Here is a 21,708-nt window from a genome sequence, read left to right as displayed (position 1 = left end):
AGAAGAAAAACAGAAAGAGTTGAGTGACTCTACTTCTTGTGTCCAGAATTCTCTTTGCTACAGCTTTTGAAGGTGTCCTGAGTTGATTGCTTTTGAACTATAATTTTCAGTTACCTGCATGGACCTACACTCCATGAATTGAGCTAATTCTTCCAGATGCTTTTTCATGCTTTTTGTCTCTCTGTAACAATGAATTTGGCAGTTTAATTTTATGCGGTCTATGGGAAGTATTTCCTTTGATTTCCTTCATACCTGATGAATTTTTGTTTATCCTTTGTATGAAATGACAGCACTGACAACGGCATCCAGACCCGTTTGCTTCCTTTATGCACTTATACATTGAAGATAATTTTATCACAGAATCGCAGAATAGTTCAGTTTGGTGGGAACCTTAAAGATAATCTAGTTCCAACCCTCTTCATGCGTAGGGCTGTCACTCACCAGATCAGACTGCCCAGGGGCCCATCCAACCTGAATTTGAACACCTCAAGGTTTGTGGCATCCACAGCTTCTCTGAGCATCCTGTGTCAGTGCCTCATAGGCCTCAAAGTATGAATCTTCTCTTCACACGTGTGTGTGGATCCTTTCTTATTGTCTGATGAAAGGATGCATGTTACTTAGGTCCCTTAACTGTTACCAGTCATGACCTTTTTGTTGCTGATGTTGTGGTGTCTGTTGCATTTGATTTGTGGTGAAAAACTTTCTTGTGGTTGTCTCCTTAATGACTCTAAGTTTTGGAAGATGAAGTGTATTTAAGTCATATTTGTGGCTGGTGTAAATCAGCATTGAGCCCTTGAATTCAATTCAATTCAATAAGCCTGGGATGATTTATGCGAAAGTGGTGGCTGCTGTTTCAGAGTGGCTGTTTTCTGAAAGTCTTCCAACTAAATATGACGTATCAGATAAATGGAGAAACAACACATGGTGTGGTAAAACCTGAGGCTTTTTTCTCCTTCTCCAGTAGTTCTAAATGGCTTAGAGAAATCAGTGATCCTTGGTTCATTTTCCTTCTCTTTTCTTCGGTTTTATTTTCTTCCCCTTTCTCTGACCACCATTGAGCATGACGTCTTTCTTTCTGCTGATTGGTCAAAGAAGCATTTGGCTTTATGCTCAACTGCAGTTGACACTTTTTCTGGCATCCATCACTACTAACTCACTAAGAAGTCTTACCAGTTGAGTGTTCTTACAAATAGACAAAAGACCTTATACCCTTTGTTCCCAAATGCACTTCAGTAATTTTTCATCACTCTAGAAAAAAGTTGTGCGTAATGTACCACTGATTTTTAAACTGCATAAATACTGTATTTTCAATAATCCTTGACTGCTTCTCCAGACAATATTCCCCACACAGATATTGTTCCCTAAGTTACACCATCAATCAGAAACCGACAAGCAGTGAGATGTAATTTACTGAGATCAAACAGCATTTTCCAGACTCTGAAGAAGTGTTTTTCCATAGCAGGAGGTAGTGGGTGAAAGAGGCACAAATATTTTTGTGAGAAAGTTGAGCGTGTGAGTAGGACCATACCTGTTTCGGGGCCTTCTTAGAGACATCCTCTTTTTCATTATGCCTATTCTTGGAGGAAATGACTGCTTTTACTTTTTCCCTCTACAAATAACATAATATTCTCAGGCTGTTAGTCAGTGATTTACTTTTCACAGCCCCTAGAGAGAGTGAGGCTTTTTGCCTCTTGTTACCATTTGTGTGAATGCTGAGTCAGCCAGCAGACTGTCAGTGGCAGATCCCTTAAAGTACTGACTATCCATGCTACATGTCATCCCCTTTAGAAGGCACACATGCATTTCTCCATTTATTGCTGGACTGGTCTTTCTGTACAATGCTTGACTACTTTATATGAACCTTCTATGGTGTTTGTGATTGCTACTTTTTAAAGACAACTCTAGAGCATGTTTTAAATGAGCAACTTACATTTTACTCTTTTAATTTTCTGTGATTGAAGTGATGACCATGATCAGAACCATGTTTTTTTTCTATGAATTTGTATGCATAGATTTTAGGTCCAGAGTGTAATATTAGGAGCATCTGTTCTTGCACATTCTATAATGCAGACTGTACAACTTCACTTAATAGCTCTTGCAGCAAGCTCGAAACTATTTTTTAATAAGATCTGTTCCCATAGAAACTTTACAGGAATGCAGTAATACGTATGAAAAATCAACAGGTCAAAAGAAAAAAATTAATTTTGCAGCCACATTTTTAAAACTTCTGAAACTCGTCTCTGCAACACAAATGGTTATTAAATTCCCAACCACAGATCAGAGATTGTCTTAGACTACATGCAGTCTATTACCCACACTTCAGTTGTAACTTCAGGTTTATGGAGGTTTTGCCAGTTCATATATGCTCAGTATTTTAGCCAGACCATTTCATTAATTTTGTTCTGCTAAGTTAACTGTCTTTTTAGTCATGTTGAAAGGAAGGGGAAATGAGCTAGCAGACCACTGATTTACACTTTCTTTGTTTTTACAAATGATGCAAAATTCTCAGTAAGCTCTTGACATTTGTATATGAGGTCATATCATGTTACAGAGTGTTGCATATCATAATGGACTGACATTTGCTGAATGGCAAAAAACCATCACTCAACTGCCTTGCAATTTGAACATGTTCTAAGTAAAATGGCTTTGCTTCCAACCAGCACAGCTGCTACCCTTCTGCAAACTGGAAAAAAGAGGGAGAAGAAATTACAGAAACCAGTGAGAAATGACAGAAGGATGTTTTCAGAAGGCTCTCTTAGATCATGAGGTTATAACATGTACATAATAATTTCTAGATAAAAGAGGAATTTTTTAGTCTACTTTCCAACATTTTTCCTTTTTCTGCTACCTTGCTAATTTTTTTCAGAATGGGCAATTAGAAAAGAAGGTATATGAGTGGTTTTTACCAGTCTCTGTGTATACAGATCGTGCTTTAAAGCATGTCTTTGTTTTGCAAGCCAAGCTGAGAGCTATTTGTACAAGAAGTAGAGAAATGAGAATGTGTATATGGCAGGCACGACAGAGTGTCCGACTTATAAGAGCCAGCTGCCTTGATCACATTTTTTTATGTGAAATACTTGGTTTTGGTTTTGGTGGGGCTTTTTCAGGATTGGATCAGTGCCTAGAATTGCCAGGTACCTTCAGTTGACTTTGGATGAGGCCAGTCCTGTCTTAGATTTGTGAAATACCTGCACTAGACCTTAATTTGAGACTTCATGAGGTGTATGCTCAGATCACAACCGGGTGCCTAGCTCTGGACTCTATTTCCACTGAATTAAACGTGAGCCTTTGCTTACCAGTGTGAAGGTGTTTTTCAGGTTTGGGACAGAGGCAGCAAAAAAAATCAACATTTAAGTAGAAGGATGCGGAGGAGGCACATCATTTTATTTGCAAACACCTTTTATTTGATAACATTGCATTCTCTTAAAGTTAGCACAGAAATCAAACTCATTTTTGTTAATATTTAGCAAATATGCTGAAGAAGGTGGCTTGCATTTAAAATGTTGTTTTAGTTGCTGAATGGAGTTGAATTTTTGTTTTCTCAGTATTGTCTCAGGATAGTTGGAAGCATGTAATGCAGCACTGAAGCAGGACTGTGTTTGCAGCTTGAACATAAAACAGGAACCACATAAAGCAAGAGTCTGAAACTCCATCCAAACACAAATGAAAAAAGCTCACATGAAGCATTCGTTTTGATATAGAAAATGTCAAAATTTTTGCTTAAATCAGCAAACAGTGTTTGTTTTTCAGGGGAAAACATTTCTAGTAATAATTGTTCTTTTTTTTTTTTTTTTTTCTTTGTCACTAGCACAGTTCAGACATTTTCCAGATACTTTTCAAGGGGTCAATCCTACCTAGAGTCTAATAACTGTTTAACAAACTCACTAGTTTTACAGTTGCAGAAACTAAGGAGTAGTGATTGAACACCAAAGCAGAGACTTCTCCGGGGTGTTTGTAATACATTCTTGCTTCTATGTGGCTGTTCTATGTGCTCTCTATGCTTCTATGTGCTGTACTGGGAACACCAGTGAGCTGTTGGAAAAGCCCACCCAAACTATGAAGCAGTTATGTAGAGTCTCTTCCAGTGGTTAAACAATCAAGGATATATCGGAAATTGGCTCCCTGCTTAAGCAGAAAAGTTCAGTAAAAGAGATGCTGAAATGCAGTGAACGTAATATGCCTGATAAATGAGAGATGTCCTGGGTTAGGATGTCCCTCTTCAAGTGAGGTTGCAGTGTGCAAAAGTTATGCCCCTTTTTTAGGTTTCTTAAGTACAGTCTTCTTCCATAAATATGTGCCCTTGAAATTCTGTGCAAGATAAGAATCACATTCATAGACACAGACAGCACCTGGTTGTGGGATCAGAGAGTTCAAGAAGTCCTGGTATGCAAAAGGTCTGAGACAGTGCCCTTGCATTTGTACTGTTTCAGTGGATGTTTGAGATACGGAGGCAGCATGCTGCAGCAAAGCAGACTGATCTGCTATGACTGAGAAATAGCTTCAGAGACTGGGGAAATACCCTTGCATTTAATTGCTCTGTTAAATTTGCTGCCAGCTGACAAGATGCACTGGCAGAGCTGTGGCAGTAAATGCTTGGAGAAGTGAGGCAGGGCAGTCAGAAACAGTCCAAGTTTTTCTGTCTGGTCTGGAACAATTCTGTGTAAGTGAAGAGTGACTCTTGCTGCCCACAGGCTCTAGGCCTTGTAAGTCTGAGGGATACCACTTCTGCTCCTTTTCTGCACATCCCTTAGCAGAATGCCAGTAGAAATGCATCCTGGATGCAGAGGGGCTTCAACAGCAGAGTATATGAGGAGTATATCATTTTGCTCCTAGAATGGATGCAGTTCAGCAGCATTTAGCTTGTGTGTGTTTCTTATGTGTATGTTCGTGGATCTTTTTCTTAAAAGCTGACCTCCAAGATGGTCCAAGAGTGTACCATCCCTTAGGCACAAGGAACAAGCAGTATTCACTGAAACTTGAGTCTGTTTGCTACTATCCATCTTACATCCAACTTTTATAAATAAATATTGATACCAAGCAAGAAAGGAAGAGATAATAATCTTATCCTGCAGATCCTTAACAGTCAGTTGAAAGATCTATTTTTGTCAGCAGGTCATTCCATTTTGTGTAGTTGTTTAATCCTTTTTGTGCTTTCTCATTGCTGCTGTTCACAGTCCCAGATGGCTATTCTGTGCTCACCTTCCCTTCGGTGCCCATTACAAGGATGCTAGGAAGGCTTGCAAACTTTGGACTGCTTCTCTGTGCCGTGGTTTACATTTCTGTTTGCGTTCCTGCAAACCACAGCCTTGCCTGCTCTTGCTTGCAGCAGTCTCGTTTTTGTGTCTTGGAACCTATCACAGTTCTGTGGCTTTTTTAGAGTGGCAAGGTACAGTATGTTGGGGGCCACCTGTGTATGTGTGCCGAAATATACACAAATAGATATGTAATTAAATAGGTGTATATGTATTCCTCTGCTAAATAAATCTACTGTACTCAGACACTTCTGCCTGCTTTCACAGAACTTGGGCTGCATGGATAATCTGTGGAATTAATTTGTTGTCAGTATGATGCGAGAGCAGAATTGTGTGAAAGCTGGACAATATGCTGTTATTCTTTGATTAGATCAGAATAGATTTTCGGCAGTTTGTAACATTTTACAGATGTTTTTAGGGTAATGACATTTTAACATGTGATTTTCTTTCTCAGTGAGAAGCTGAATTTTAGACTTAGCTTGGGTTTGGAAATATTTTTTTTAAATCAAGCAAATTGCTAACCCAGATTTGTGACATTTGTACTCATGCCTCATTGTTTCATTAGCTGTGGCAGCAGCATTCAAAATACATTTGAGAATGTGAGGCATATTTAATGTAAACTCGAGTGATCCATTTTTTTTATGTGTGGTTAAGCCTTTTTGTAAATTATTGTTCTGTGTTGTGAGGTTGGATTGGTGAAGATTTGGCCAATGTAGTAAGTATGTAATAAGTATCCAAGGTCTGACTGACAGAGAGGGAAAATCCTGGAAAGGAATGAATTTAAGCATCTGTTTACATTGTACTCTGCTTCGGTTTATTCTTGATTCAGAGAGTCGTTTTAGTAATTTCTTCTTGAAACACCTTTCTTCTCTGCTCACTCAAAACCGCAGAGAAAGAACACAGTCATGCAGCAAACTTGTCGTTGTGTGGTTGCAGAGTTATAGGTTTGATTCATGAACCCTGCTGCTCACTGTGGGGAAGAAGCTGGTCCTGTGGCAGTGGCTGCAGGGGCTGTGGTTTGTTTTTTTTCATGCTTAAAGGATGCTGGATCCTGTTCTAAAAGCCTGCACCATGGGGTTTGGGCTTGGTGCTCTGGTTTTATTATGGAACTTTTTCCCTAAGAACAGAAATTCATGGAAATTGTTAGTAGTAAAACAAACTTCACCACAGAGTGGCAAAACAAGTTGAGATGTTTTGTCACAGCAGTGACAGCAGCGTGCTTACCAAGGTGTGGTTGGTAGCTGTAACAGTGAAACTTGCTCCTCTCTTTGCTGTCATATGCAGCTGCATCCTCCTAGCCCTGGTTAAGAAAAGGGAGAACTTGGGCACATTCTGTGGCGCATTCTGTGCAAAAGCGTTTACAGAGAGTATCTTGCCTTTCATGCCAGCTTATCAGAGCAATGACCTAAGCTTCTGCAGGCTCTTTGACTAGTATAAGGCACTTCTGTTGGCAGCTCTGCTGCAGATTGTGAGAAACTCGAGCAAAAGATGTGTTTGCTGCTGATTTCCTAATAAGAAAAAAAAAAAAAAAAAAAAAGGCAAATCAGAGTTGCTAAGTTTCTGAAAGCAGCCTGGATGGCAGGAGGCAATGAGCCAGGCTGTGGCTCTTGGCAAGAGCCCACAGCACTGGTCCTGTGCAGAAGTGATTTCAGGAAGGAAGGTGAGGGTTTCCCCTCTGTGCAGGTCTCCTGGCCCTGTGCAGCACTCTCTGGGTGAGGTGAGACTAGGTGAGGGGACCAGAGGGAACAAGGGATGTGGGCACAGTGGCCCCTTCCTCCATCTGCGTGGCCACCAGTGCATGTTTGCATGGCCCATGTAGGGGGATGCCTGCACAGGGTTTGAGCAGGCCTGCACGAGTGGCGCTGGCTACTTGATAGGACTTCTTAATTTGGCAGCTATTGGCCCTCCCACCCAATGCTTCTAATTCTAAGCCTGGGTGTTACCGATGGGTTTATTTCCAGTGCTCCTCGCAGGCATAGCTTAGGCCAAGTACAAGTTGAATAACCTTCAGGAAAGCTGTGCTGTCCTTCTGTCGGCCGCTGTCTTTGAAAATTGCCTGCAGAGTTAGTGAGCAGGAACAGTTAAGATTTACAAACAATGATGAAGCTTGTCATGCATCTTTCACCATTCATCATCTGGGTGCCGTGGCTGGGCGGTGAAGTGTTCTTCATAAAAACCAGCTCAGTGTGAAATACACCTCGCAGCAATGTTTACTGCTCTGAAACTCGTCAGCAGCCCTTTATAGTAAATCCAGATTGCGATGTGACATTACAGTATATCATTGCAGAGCACGCTGGGGTTTACACTAGGAATGAGTGCAGTTCACACCAGATGAGATGTCGAAATTGAGTTATGTAGGAATTTGGCTGTTATATGGGGATAGCTTTTGTTTTCCGAGGACTGAAAGTTAGCTTTATATATATAATATATATAATCTACACATACCTGTACCTGTGTGTGGGTGCATATATGGATACAGACATATATACACATGGATATATGGATACACACATGCTATGCACACATTCTCTGTGCAAACACTGCAGATGTACAAAGAAATTACTCTGACAGGACCCTGCCTTTTTTTTTTTTAATACTGTCTCCCTATTTTTTAGAAGTGTTGCAACTTAGCTTTTCAGTGAAGCAGGCTTTTATTTTCAAAAAACACTGTTGAAAATACCATTCTTGGAACAACAAAGTTTGATTATTGCTGGTTGAAAATTCAGAGTGATAAGTTTTCTTACACAATTCAATTACTTGTGTTATTTTTTTCTGCTTGTTTTGGGTTAGCTGTTACTTTAAAGGCATGGGGCTCCTATGAGGTAGTGCTCCTGGGGCCAGCCAAGGGAGGTGGCTCCTGAGACAGTGTGTCTGGATGCGGACCATCAGCATGGAACTGCTGGGCTGTGCTGGTGGTTTCCTCCCACTACCTTGGGCAGAAGTTCTGGGGGAACTTAACCAGAAACTTGGAGATATGGAAGAGCAAAAGTATGTTTGGTTATATGCTGAAATGGTAGTTCTTCCAACTAACTTCAGTGCCTTCATCTACAGTATTGGCTCCAGGTTGCTAAGAAAGGGAAAAAAGAAAAGGAAGAAGTGAGATATTACGCGTTTTTGTCCAGCTGCGTGAGAAAGATGGCAGTGCAAAAAGTAAATGGGACATTTTGTATATGAGCATATATGAGTAGAAGGCCGTCTACTGTCTTGATTATCCTACAGGCAAGGACAGCAACCTTCTTCAGTGGGAGTTAGGTACTTTGGTGGTAGTTACCTGATTAAAAATAAATGAAATGAAAGGTGGGAGATAAGGAGTTTCTGAGTGCATCCTGTGACATTGTTATTTCACTGCTATACTGCGAAATCTGGAAGTTAAGTTAAATTTCCTTGTCTTTAGTGTGCCGTGACTGTCTTCTGTCTTTGAAGCATAGGTGTCATGTTCTGGACTTGTGACAGAAGTCTTTTGGCTTTACTGTGTTGCAGTTCAGCCAGAGGGAGAGGAGGTGTGTTTGAAATACTGTTACATTTCATTTTAGATTTTTGGGATCTATGTTGAGTGTTAAATATAGTACAGAAGTGGAAAAGGGAGTATGACTGCAGTTGGCACTATCAAAAAGAGAAGATAACTATATTTCATTTGTCCTCCTCAGTTATTTTCAGCTTCTGTCGTTGTTTTTCCATTGAGTGCTCATTCTGCAGTGAAATCGTACTTTCTGGCTGAGAACATTTTCCACAAATGTGTTTATCATTGCTAATTTTGCTCAGTTGATTTGTTAGGCTTTTTTTTTTTTTTAACTATAAAGTTTATCATTTGGCCTGCTGCAGACAGCATAAGGCTAATGCCTCAGATACACTAATCATGTAGGTCTGTAGGCTTCTAGGCATACAAATAGCACTGGAAGCTTGTTCATATTCAGAATTAATTTCATGATACAGTGTTAATCTCACCTGTTTCTGCATCAGAGGCCTTAAAGGATCCCAGCAAGTTTCTTAGAGATGATGTGGAAATGAAAGTTCAGAGGTGTTGAGCGTCATTTATGAGTATTTTTACTTTCTCCTTTTATTTTGAGAGGGGAAAGTTTGGACATCTTTTATGTTACTCTTGTGGCTTGAATTAGAGGGGTGTAGAGTAAAGCTGTCACTTATAATGTACTGTTTTCAAGCACCAGAAAGTAGCATACAAAATCAAAGGAACATATTTCTTCACAACCCAGACTGCTTTATGTGCCTGCTCAGTTTCTAGTAACTTTGCTAAGCCGCAGTCTTCAGGTATTTGTGGTAAATGGTAGCTTGACATAGTGAGGCTGTAATAGCCTCAGGGAAGTGGAGGCCCTCAGTAATACATATTCAGGATACTCTTGTACAGATCGTCATTTTATTTGCCACTCTCTGGCTTGCCTCATTTCTCATCTGTAGTAGGTTGTACGTAGATTTAAAGACACTTGCCAGTATTTGGAAAAATACTCTTGAAAGGTGCCACATAAAACAGGTGGGCTCGTGGTATATTATGCAGTGATTGTGTCTGTTGTTGCTGCCCAGACATCCCCAAATTTGAGTTAAATGGAGAAACGCTGGCTTGGACCAAGAAAAAAAAGTATGCTGCATGTCTGGTTAAGTCACTTAATTTTATCTTGCTTTCCCATGCACGTACAAAGGTCTCCGGTTGGGGGTGGCATTTCTAACAATGTCCCTGCAGGAAGCAAAGCAAACATGCCTGTAGCGCGCTGTAAAAATACTCCAGAAGGAAATTGCTGGGAGTAGGGGGGCTGGGGGGCGAAACATCACAAATAAGCCAGCAGTACGTTGGCTGATTATAATGACTGCCTTGTAGCATCCAGGAGTTGTCAATCATAGCTTAACGTTTATAGAAGTGAAAAGTCAATGTCTAGTTGTTTAATTTGACATGGCTCTCGGGTTGAGAAAGTGTAATCGCTGGAGGGGACAGTTAAGTAGCTGTGCTCCGTGTCAGCCTGTCTCGCTCCGACTGCTGCACTAAACGCTTTCCTGATGAGCGATAGATTTGGTTAAATACCAAGATAATTGCTAGCTACAGCATCCAGCACTCTTTTAATGCCTTGTACTACATCTGTATTAGCTCTTGCTCGAGGCTGTTTGAGGTTTCTGCAGCAAAGAAGGCATGTACGCTCAATTACATTACTCTCCTTCGGTTTTTGAAGGGCAATTGTTGCAGAGCTAAATAGGTTGTAATAAATTACATTCTTTTCTTCCAAACCTGTTGCAGTAAAACAGATATGCAAATGTTACAGCTGCTTTTTCGTTTTAAGTGACGTTTTGTTAGTCTGCCTTAACACCTCAAGGATTATTTAGACAAAGTGGCTTTTCATATGAAAAATTAAAAACTACCAGACTTTTAAAATTGTCTGGCAAAACCAGCAAACTCGTTTTACATGCTATAGGAGTATTTGCTTTTCCTGGTTGGTTCACATCTATAAATCAGATCGCGGCACAAATGCACTTTGCTTCTCAGGGTGCACCATCAGAAGGGACTGGAGGGGCACTCCCACTGCAATTAGGTGGGTGTCAGCATTTCCACTGCCCTCGTAACACGCTTGGTATGGTAAGGAGACTTGAAATGTCCTCGCTACTTTTGTCAGAGTGGCTCAAGGAAATCTTGTTGCCTGCTTATATCTGCGGATGGCTGCATGGCAATGATGCAGTGCTGTGATGCTGCTGCACAGTGATGCTACATGGAGGCTGCACTGCCTTGGTGCAGCTTTTGCCTTCTGAGCGTGCTGCTGCTGCACCAAGCACATGCCAGGTGCTCCCTTCTATCTCTTTGCAGTACAGCCTACGCTGCACCAAGAGAGCCTGCACCTCTTGTCACCTGCAGAGGTACAGCTTGCTTCACAAATGTATGAAGGGGGCTAGCTGAGGCAGAGGAGAGCATATGTTTTTGTCCACATGTTTTATCTTAAAATTCTGAGCAGATTTGAAATTATAGAATCACAGTATCGTAGCGGTGGGAAGAGGCTTCTAGAGATCACCTAGTCCAACCTACTGGTAAAGAAGGAAGTACCTTTGGTAGTAGCTTGATGATTGAGCACTTCATTTTGCTGAGATTAATTTTGGAATGTAACGCAGAAAAAGCAGAAGCCTATTTACCATTTAGAAGTAAAACTAAAAATTGTGATTTTGCTTAACGCCTTCAAATTAATTCCCACTTTTCCATAGTTTTTTACAGTGTTTATACTATTGCACACTTACAATGCCCTATGCTTGATATTTGTTCCACAGTGCCAGTTAAATCAGTTAAGCTTCGTAGGTTTGCATCCCCATGCTGGGGGTAGCATGCTTATTTACCCCAAGCATACCACTAATCACTTAGTTGGTTGCTGAGATAGAAGAGTGCTTTTAGCCCAGTTTGTCACTAGTTTTGTTTCTTTTCTGGACGTGAAAGAAAAGGAAAAATCAGTGAGCTCTTTCTCCTGTTCCTTTATAAATCATTTTCCCTTTCAAGTTCTGTGCTAGAGCACTTGCAGAAACTGCAAAGAATATTTTCTTTTCCCACTCTGAAACAACCATTTACACACAGTTTTTAGCAGATTTTTGTATTGGCTTTTGGCTATGTAAAATACATTTTGATAGGTTGTAGTCTGAGCCAGATTTGAGCTAGTTGTATGCCCTTAAGTATCATTTTAAAGCTCCTGAATACTACAAATCAAGACTTTACTGTCCTCTTTTTTTTCTCTCCCTCCCTTAGATAAATACAAAGTTGTAGCTCATTAAACTGTGTTTACCAAGTAAGTCATATATATTTTGTCCCAGCTCTTTGCTGCGGTGCAGGTGTGCCTAGTGATTTTAGTTTGGTTGGATTTTATCACTAGTACTTCCCAAGACGTGCTGCAGGCAGATTTGTGCGAACGAGGGAGGCAGCACCGGCCCACTGAGAGGGGTCTGCTGTTCTTTTATGTGGATGCTTCTGCAGGAGGTAGCCGAAATGAAGTTGTAACAAAATGAACCCTAATAAAAAGAGGTGAGGAGGGAGGAATGCATGTTGGCCCTTGGTTTGGGAGTAGTTCACCCCTCCTCAGCCATGGTCTGACCTTTGTGCTTCTTGCTCTAAAGTATCCAGCTTGGATCAGGGGGCACCCGGACCTGCTGATCTGCATTCACCTGCATTTTTGGGTACTTGAAAACCCATCCTTCCCTGCAGCCTAGAGCAAGTCCTTCTGTCACCTCATCCTTGCAGCCCAGCTGGCCAAGCTCAAAAACCTCAGGGGGAGCATGCAGAGATGCTCCTCTGCACAGCCTCCCTGCAAGGGGCTTCCTTCCCTCAGAAGGCTCAAGGGACCCCAGTCAGCTCCTGTGAATGTGGACAGGCCTGGAGCCTCGGGCTGCTGCTTCGGGAGAGCTCTGGATGAGGACCAGGCATGCTGGGAAGACACAGCTGTTTTCATCAAATGGGTTTTGCTGCATTCATCTGCCGTGTGCCCATGGTGGCATGGCTGGGAGCAGGCCTTCCAGCAGTGCTGGCACAGCCAGCTGGGGCAGGCCCCACCTCAGCAGCACAGGGCTCTGTTGCACGCCAGCATTTCACAGGGTGCATTTAATGCTGCTGTTGTGTTAGTGGAAATAAATATAAATATAACACAGTGGGTCTGTCATAAGCCTAATGTTGTGTGAAACTTCATTTAACTCATTTGACTACCTTAAGAATGCTTTGTGTTCAGTTTTTGTCCCTATTTTCTCAAGTAGAGTGACTTATTGTGACAAGGTTCCTAAACTTCAGAGTGTATAAATCTCACTTTAAAATAAGTAGCAACATTTTTACTCTGTTTATGTATATACCCCTCTTTTGCTGCAAATTTAACCAGTACTTGTTGAACCATTTGACAGCAAGTCTGCTTGACTGGCTTCTACATTAAAGTTAACACTGAAAAATAGTAATGCCATGGTAATATTAATTCACTTTAATGCCTCCTCAGCATTTAAAACTGTAGATTCACTTGAATTCTAACCTGCACGTGTAAAGGCTCCTTCATTTTTCCCATTTACTCAGTTTTGAGTGCAGTTGTTTGTGAGTTTAGTCTTGCTCATGCTGAAATCAGTGGCAAGCCTCCTGCAGCTTTTGCTGGCATGGTGTAAGTTGCGGGTCCTTCTTTGTTCCTTCCCAGCAGAGGAGATTACATTATGAGAACATTAAAAAAAATCTGTTCTTGGCAAGTGAAAAATCCATTGAGTCTACTGTAACAGATCACTTTCATTAGACTTAGCATTTTCTCTGATTATTTAGTAACCTCTTGATTTCCAAAAGCTTGCAAGTCATATTCAGAAAAGATAATTAAGCCATACAGTATCGCATTTTATCACTGAGCCCGTATTTTCTACAGTTAAGAAAGTCAATAAGGCTGAAAGAGCTGAAGCCATCATTATTAGCTGCTTGGTTACTCTTTGAGTGTTGTGACTGATGACAGCTGGCATGGATTTTGTCCTTGTTTTATAGGTTGAAAGTGACATCATGAGCAGTAAAAGTGTAAAGAACTGTGACCAAAATTAAAGCTTAAAGTTAAAATTTATTTGGCTAGTCTTGATGTTGCACAAACTGTGATAGACTTCTTGTTGTTTTTTTTTTCTGGGACACCAGTAAAGATTAACAGCTTTTCTGGCACAGGAGCTGGAAAATAGTCAGCCAAAACAGTGTTAGATTTGGATTTCTGCATGGGACACCAAGAAGTTGTTAGTGGTTATTAAAGCTATTTTCTTTCTCTAGTATTGCTACATAGGGAGAAAACTTGTGCCTTGTCCTCTGTCTTGCCGTGTATTCCACTGCTTGATAACATTAATCTGAGTCTGAAACACTCTTTTCCCTTAAAATTACCATTGCTCTTCAGTCAAACATTTTCCTGCCACACTATTGTAAATTGCAGTGTGTTTTCTAGGTGAGATAGTTATTAACAATGAACTTGTTTGGACAATCTTTAAAGAGGTACGCAGAGCAAAACAAAGGCAAGATATGCTGTCATGATGCATGGGGACGAGTGAGAAGGGAGAGTCACTCTCTGTCTCCTCCAGCATGAACTGACCCAGATCTGCAAGGTGGATTGCTTCAATATTCACAAAAAAAGAGCCACCCATGACTGGCTTCTCAAAAGATGGGGTTGGTTTCATGGACCTGGCTTTGCAGGTGGCTGTGCAAAAGGGTGCCGGGGCACTGCATTTCCTGCCTTACTGCTGTGCCTGGGAGTGGTAGAGGCCAAGATGTTGCTGACCTCCTAGCTCAGCAAGGCAGATTGGTGCAAAACTAGTCCTGGTGGAATGAAGTACCTACAATGGGTTTTGGGCACATGTTCCTTCCTCTGGCAAAATACTTGTATGTTTCATGAAAGTGATTGATGGATGCAAGTTTCAGTTTTATTTTAGAAAAGAGTTCTTCTTTCAAGAATGAGAAAAAACAGTCCAGAAAGTGGATTCAGAGCCCTTTTTTTCCCCTATTGTTCTGTCTTGTCCTTTGAATACAACACATCAACGTGTATCTCTTTGCTGTTGTGTGTAGAATTGTATGTGACCTCTAGGAACAAAAAGATGAAAGGTCCTGGCTTTGTCACAGCCTTGTGTAAGTGATGAAGTAAACGGCTTTTCTCTGAGTTTCCATGCTGCTCACTTCATCCCTCATAGCCACATTTTTTTACATCTTTCTGGGACACTAATACCTGCTTGTATATTTGGGTGGCTACTCTCCAATCTTGCATCTTGAACTGATTTGGTATTTTTTTCCAACATAAATTCCTCTCAAAGCATTGTCCATTTAGTGATTTACAGAACAGCCTTGCAAACCATTGGGGTGCTCCACTGCATGCTGAGGGACCATGAATGTCTAAGGGAAGCTGGGATCTCTGAGAGCACATCTGCTGATGGTCTTAGCAAAGACTTGTAACCTGAAGAAGCGTGTTTATCTGTGCAAAACATAGGGACCTGGGTATTCTGCAGTAGAATAATTTCTCTGGTGTAATTCCCAGTCTGAGCGCATAAATACATGCACAGGACAACACAGGGCTTAACTAAGTGAGGAATGGAAGGGATGGAGAAAAAAGATAACTTTTTTTTTGTCACAGTGCCTTTTCTTTGGAGGATTAGTACTAGTTTAGAAATACCTCAGCCTGTGCCTTCATTTTTGCTCCTTTGTGATGGAGAAATTGTTGTTCTGTTGTGTAGTCATACAGAATGTTTATGCTTATAGATGACCCAATCAACCTTCCATAAAGGTGCACATTTTAGCCATTAACTAGAGTGGAAGAGGTTTATTTTATGTTGAGATAACCAGTTCTTGGAGTGTGATTTCCTTCATGTCTTCCAAAGCACCAATTTTCTATGTTAAACCATTAAAACTGTATGTCTTTAAGGATGGAACTATATAATCAGAATTTTGAAGTTGAATATAAGATTAGATGCTTTGTGTGGGATTGTACTGATTCATACCCTGCTGGGACGTGGCTCTGGTAGAGTGAGCATTTGTGGTGAACATCTTGCCCAGGAGGTGTGTAACCACTCAATTCTGCCAACCTAGGCTTGGCACTAGCAAGCTTTTTCCTGCTGGGCTTTGCACATTGTCTTCAGATCAATTCAAAGCAAGTATACTCATCTTCATATACCTGGTTTTCCTGAGTGTTTTGTGATAGTTCCTCTGTTCTCTGCCTTTCATAGCCTCAGGCACCAGCTTAGTCCCATCAAGTTCACCATGTAATGTAAAACTGGTAGAAGTAAAAGGTGTTGGTCAGTCAGTACTGTTTTGATGCATATCCTGTCTGCAGGTTCTAATGGCAGTTGCTTTGTAATTGGTTGATATTGTTGTGAGGTAGGATTTGGAGCCTCAAATAAAAACCCAAAACCTGTGCTTCCAGAATGTCTTCCTTGCATCCTTCCTGACCAGCTGGAGGTGGGTGAGGACTGGAAAGTCTCTTTTGATTGTTTCTCTTATTATTGTAAGAGAATTTAAAGGCAGGGGTGAGGGAGTTCAACAAGAGGATATTTTCTTCAGCTTCTGGTTTCTAATTACATCAAGTTATAGCCCCACCTTTTTAGTTGCTAAAAGTACAAGCAGGAACTGGAAAAGAATGAGATAATCCATAGTAAAGCATGCTGAATAAAGATCTCCATTCAGATCTTTACCTCTTATCCTGAGCTTCTAATGCCAAGAATTAATGCTATTTGAAAACACACAATGAATGTGCCCTACTGTGGGCATAAAAGATAATCCTAATTATTTTAAATGTTAGGAAGAAGGGTAGGCGTTTGAGAAGGGGAAAAGGGCTTTACTGTGAAATAGTATATCTGTGCTAAGAGACACAGGCTGGACTTGGTTTTGATTGCATTTCCTTAGGCATGTTTTGTCTTTTTTTTTTTTTTTTTTTCTTTAATGAAAAGGCAGCTCTGCTTGTTCTTGACACTTCTTACAGCAGGATAATTTCCATTGGCATGCATTGCTGGAACTGGACTATTTGCCCTTGTATTAAAGGCATGCAAAGCAAAGAGGGAGCACCGCTCTCTTTTTATTTTTAATTTGTCTGCATTACAGTCAACGCAGAATAGTCCACAATGAATCGATCAAAATGAAAACTGCAAAGATATTTCAGCTGAGATGTGTAACATGGAGTAACTCTCATTTCAAGGCAGATCTATAACTGAGTTTTCATTAGTGCTTCATTACTGTTTTAGCATCAGTCTCCCTGTTAGACCAGTAGCTCATCTTACTATGTGCTCTGCATAATCTTCTCTTAAGAAGCCTACATCCATGCTAGAGAGTGATAATGAGCTGCAGCAAATAGAAATGGCTGGTGTCAGGGTGAGGTTCCAGAGTTTCACCCTTTGGGAAGCACTGCCTACTTCAGGTCAGAGAGAAGGGCCAAAGTATGAGAGGAAGACAGTCAGTGCAGCACACCTGTGGTATGTGAGGAGGTATTGGTTAGAATTCTCAGTCAATAAGAGATATTTAGTCTCGACATTCATGCAGAGACAGAGTAGCACAGAATAGCAAGGAAATACTGGGGATTCATTGAGCATTCACTGTGTTCAGTAACATGAATTTCTGCAGCTTTAAAAACATGATTCCTTTTGTTCAGAAGAAATTTTAAAAACAGCTGACATATGTTTTTCTCAGCTAAAAACTTTCCTCTGTTAACACTGGTTTCTTCATTATAGAGTAAAACAGTCAGTCCTCTGTCCTTTCAAACAACGCATTCATGGCATACATGGAAAGTTCGATGGGGACAGATCTTTGTTTTGGCCTTCTGTCACCTAACTCTTTTAGAGCTGGAATGCTTGCAGGCACCGCAAAGACGGCAGGTAGCAGAGCACAGTTGGTCTGGGAGAACTGAGCTTGGTATTTTTGTGTGTGCTTGCATTGGGATTTCATTTGGCCCATCTTGAGATGACATACAGCACAGTCAGGACACTGGCACTCCTGTTGCTCCTCTAATGTTTCCTTCACAACAGGAAAGCAGTGAGTTTCTCTGTCTTTTCTATGTGTTTCTTTCTCCATAGCCGAGCCAGTGTTCATTCTGATGATCCTCTGGTTTTGCAGGAGTTACCAATTTTGTGTTTTGTTTTGTTCTTTGAATGAATGCTTTGTTAAGCAGCTGCCGTGTGTTCTTGCATTTGATGTACCTTGCAGGCTGTTTACTGGCAGCAGGTGGTAGAGCCAGCCCTGCAGTGTCAGTATGAGCTGTAGAGTGATGATTACCACCAACTTGAGTGCAGATTGAGCAATATCTTCCAACAGAGTCCCATCCACAGTATTTCCAGGACACTAAGCCAGCATTCCCTCAGAACATTGCCAATCACCCCAGTCGCCACCCATTGCCAATCGTAGCTGCATGCAGATGGGTGTGCTTTGAGGTGGTAATCTGAGGGAAATGCCCCAGTTCTTTTTTCTTTCCGTCTACCCTTCACACAGCTAGCAGGTCTTGCTTCTGATTATCATTGCCACTGATTTCTTAGGCCTGCTGGTTGCTAAAGACACTTCAGATAGGATTTTCAGGGCCTAGAGTAGCAATCACTTCTTGCACATTCATTTTCAGTGGTACTTACGAAAGGAAAATTATTTTGCTGTAGAAAGGAAGAGACCATGAAACACTGAAAAGTTCCATTTCTGCCTCAAATCAAAACCCTGGCCTGCTTCAGTTGTGCTCCACTACCTCAGGACAGCAGCAACAGCTTCGTTTGCCCTTCTTCCTCTGAGGGTGAGCATGGATGTGCTTGCAGATGCAGGTTTAGGTCTACACACTAGGAAGAAGTATATAGTCTTTAGGAGCAGGTGGGAAAGACATACATATTTTTCTTTCCATTGAAAAAGGTGAAAAAGCTTTAAAAAATGGATTGTAACTCTCAACCTTAAATCTTTTAAAATTGCTTCCTACTGAGAGTTTAATAGTTTTTTAAATGTAAGCTCAGGAAAATACTTACTTTTCAAGCTTGAATATCCTTCCGCTTTCTCAGATCACTGAAAGTGTATTATTCTTTTCAGTCCACTGAATTACAGGGATCACTCATGTTAAAAGTTAATGCAGTTTCCAGTGTCAGAAGATGTAAGGTTTTGTGGTTTTGGTTCATATCCCTTCTCACTTCTTTTACTGTGTGATATTAGCTGATATTTTTTTTCAGATTCATATGGTTCAAAAGTATTCAGGTTTCCCAAGTGTAAAAGGTAATTAGACCAAGGAATGATCTTTAAAAACCATCATAGACCCAATTCTGGTGCTGTTATTTACACAGATAAGGGCTGTGTAACTACAGTGGGAGGATCAGCCACAAGCCTCAAACAGATGAAGCTCATACATTTAAATCAAAAAGAACATGGGTTTTGTTTCTTTGAACTTGGAATTTTTACATTTTATTGCTGTGTGATTAAAACACTGGAACAGAATTGCTCATTTCTTTCTTGCTGCCTTTTTATGGCTACAAGTCCCAAATCAAGTATCTTGCTCTCATTATCAGCTACCAACCTACCTGTTGGCTGACTTTGGTGTCTCCCACTGAATGCAATGAAAGTGAGTCCGAGCTAGCAGTGCAGGCTGGGATACAGGGGTAGGTCCCATTTGCAGAGAAGAGACCTCTGTAGTTCAAGGTTATTTTTAAAATCTAGGTGGCTCTGCTTACATCCTCCTGTGCACGTTCAGAGATTAACATAGCTAGCCCAAGCTTCACAACTCTGAAAACCAGAACCATTTTGACTGTCACTAGAAGAGCTGCCTGTGTTATTTAGATCAGTTGCCTCCAAGCTCTGAAATGTTTTGTGAAACCAACCAACCCAGTGGTGACTGGGAATGTTCCTGTGCTAATACCCCTTCCATCTGAAGTTTCATTATGATGTCAGGTACCTCATGAGAAATGCTGGGAGACTGGTGGAGCTCCACTGGTCCAGAAAGCTTAGGAACCGCTTCCTGGGGTGCTGAGAAACAGATGTGGGTGCCTGTCTACAAAAAAGGCTGACGTCTGTATCATTCTCCATGTTTTTAATAAATTAACGTAGAGCTACTGGGTAAATAGATCATAAAAATGAAATTGCAGTTTTACTGTCATAGGGTTTTAACACTGGTGCCATGTGGCATGCTGGGTGGGTTTCTCACTGCACTCCCTCCATGTAGGAAAAAGCTTTCTTTATGTTTGTCAGAAAGATTTATAAATTTTAAAATGTGCCTTTCCGTCACTCCAGGCACGTGTGTACTAAAGATATTAACAAATCCTGGCAAAGACATAAGCCACTTGCCCATCCGGCTACTCAGGAGTTAACAAAAAATTCTCTCTAACTTTAATCACTTCCTTTATACTTCCTGGAGCTTGAGAACAGGAGGATTCCTTATTGCTTATCCTAAGTATGTTGGGCTTTGCTAGATCAGGGCAGAACGAGGTTGCAGAGTTGGAGCTTTGAGCCACTGAGGCAGTCATTGGTGTTCAAGCCAGACTTCAAGTTGTTTGCTTCATAATGCAAGGTGCCTTGTGGAGAAAGAGACATTTCCTGGTGCCAGATATGACCAAATTCAGTGGAAGCTTGTATTGCTGACTGGCAACAGCTGTGGCTTTGTGTGACCTGTGAGGAGCTGATCTCTGGAATGTTTACACCAAGAGAGATATGGACTGCTACGTGTTCTGTAGGAGCTTTTGCTCTTTGGCATCCTGGTGCAGACCTATGTAGAGAGCACTTGTGTTCCATCATTACGCAGTGGTCAAAGCATGAACCACTGCAACAAGCTACTAGCCTGAAGTGTTAAGTGAGATGTGCTTCAGGCCAGGGGAGTGTGGGCTGCCCAGTGAGTATGTTTGGGCTCTGGTAGCCTGTCTGACCAGGTGAGCCTGCTTCCCTTCTACAGGAACAGGAATGCTCCTCCATTCTCTGCACTTTTACCCTAATCTGCATGTTTACATCTGGTCCAAGTAACGGGAGCTCCTCGGCAGTAAGTCACAAGCAGAGGATTAGCAGAGGAGGTGAAGTGGAACGCTGACTGCATCCTCATCCAGAGACTGAGAAGCTTATGTCTTCTCTTCCTTGGGCTCTGCCACTAGCCCTGCTGACAAGTGAAGAGATGGATAGGAAACAGAAGGTTATCTGCTACCTGAGGGTAGCAGAGGAGGACCCAGCTTCCTGTTTCCACGTTGGTAGTAGCATTCACAGGATGTGTGAAGTGTTCAACAGTTGCTTTGTCAGTCTCTTACCTAAGCACTGCGTTCTTTCTTATCTTTCAGCTAGGAGATGAAGGTAATATAAGATTAATATCCTACTGGGCAAAAAAACGTTTGTTTTAATCAAATCTGAGACAGCAGTAGTCTGATGCAGGAGACTGATGTTAAAGAATTGACTTGTCCCTCACCTGTATCAAAGGAGAGGCCACACAAAATCAGTGACTTAGGTTCCACCACTGCAAAAAATGGGCAAAACTCCCTAAAAGTGTCTGAAATTACCATTTAATGTAGTCACAGACAAGCAGGTGAAAATGGTATGTGGGGCCTCAATGGCATACCCTGTAACCAGCACTGTATTTAAAATGAGGACGAATCAGGGAGTTAAGCTGCACTTGGAAGTTACTACAGAAGCAGACTGCCACTGCCCTGCAGAAGTGAGACGTTGGTGATTTTCAAGATAAGGTTTCTTCCTTTTGTAGTAATGGGCTACATCCATAGGACTGCTGCTCATTTCCCCTGAATCCCCGTGGCTTGGATGTGAGAGTCGAGCCCAACCCTTTATTTGTAATGGAACTGCTAGCACCTCGTGCTGGAGGGGGAGGGCAAGGTTGAGCCTTCCTATTCTCGTGCAGCTGTACCAGATCCATCATAGCTTCCAAAACACAGGCAGTGGCTGTGAAGTGCATTCTCTTTTTTGAAGACCAGAGCCTGGTAGTACTCTCCTCTCAACAGGAAAATCCAGAGCACGGTAAGTATTGATGCTAAGGTGTCTGGCCAGTGGACATCCACTGCAACGTAGTTCCCTCCGACTGTCCCAGCCACCGGT

The 21,708-nt window shown here is 41.5% G+C and overlaps 1 protein-coding gene across 2 annotated transcripts in view; it reads left to right on the top strand.

Annotated features, from left to right (window-relative positions):
* The window catches only part of DMRT1 (doublesex and mab-3 related transcription factor 1), a 54,581-nt gene that overhangs the window by 32,156 nt on the left and 717 nt on the right, over positions 1-21,708 (top strand). The gene's annotated exons all lie outside the window — the stretch shown is intronic.

Source organism: Tympanuchus pallidicinctus, unplaced genomic scaffold (assembly GCF_026119805.1).
Source record: "Tympanuchus pallidicinctus isolate F22 unplaced genomic scaffold, pur_lepc_1.0 scaffold4, whole genome shotgun sequence".
Classification (NCBI taxonomy): Eukaryota; Metazoa; Chordata; class Aves; order Galliformes; family Phasianidae; genus Tympanuchus; species Tympanuchus pallidicinctus.
The sequence above is the reverse complement of the archived record's forward strand: the minus strand, read 5'-3'. Positions and strand labels throughout refer to the sequence as shown.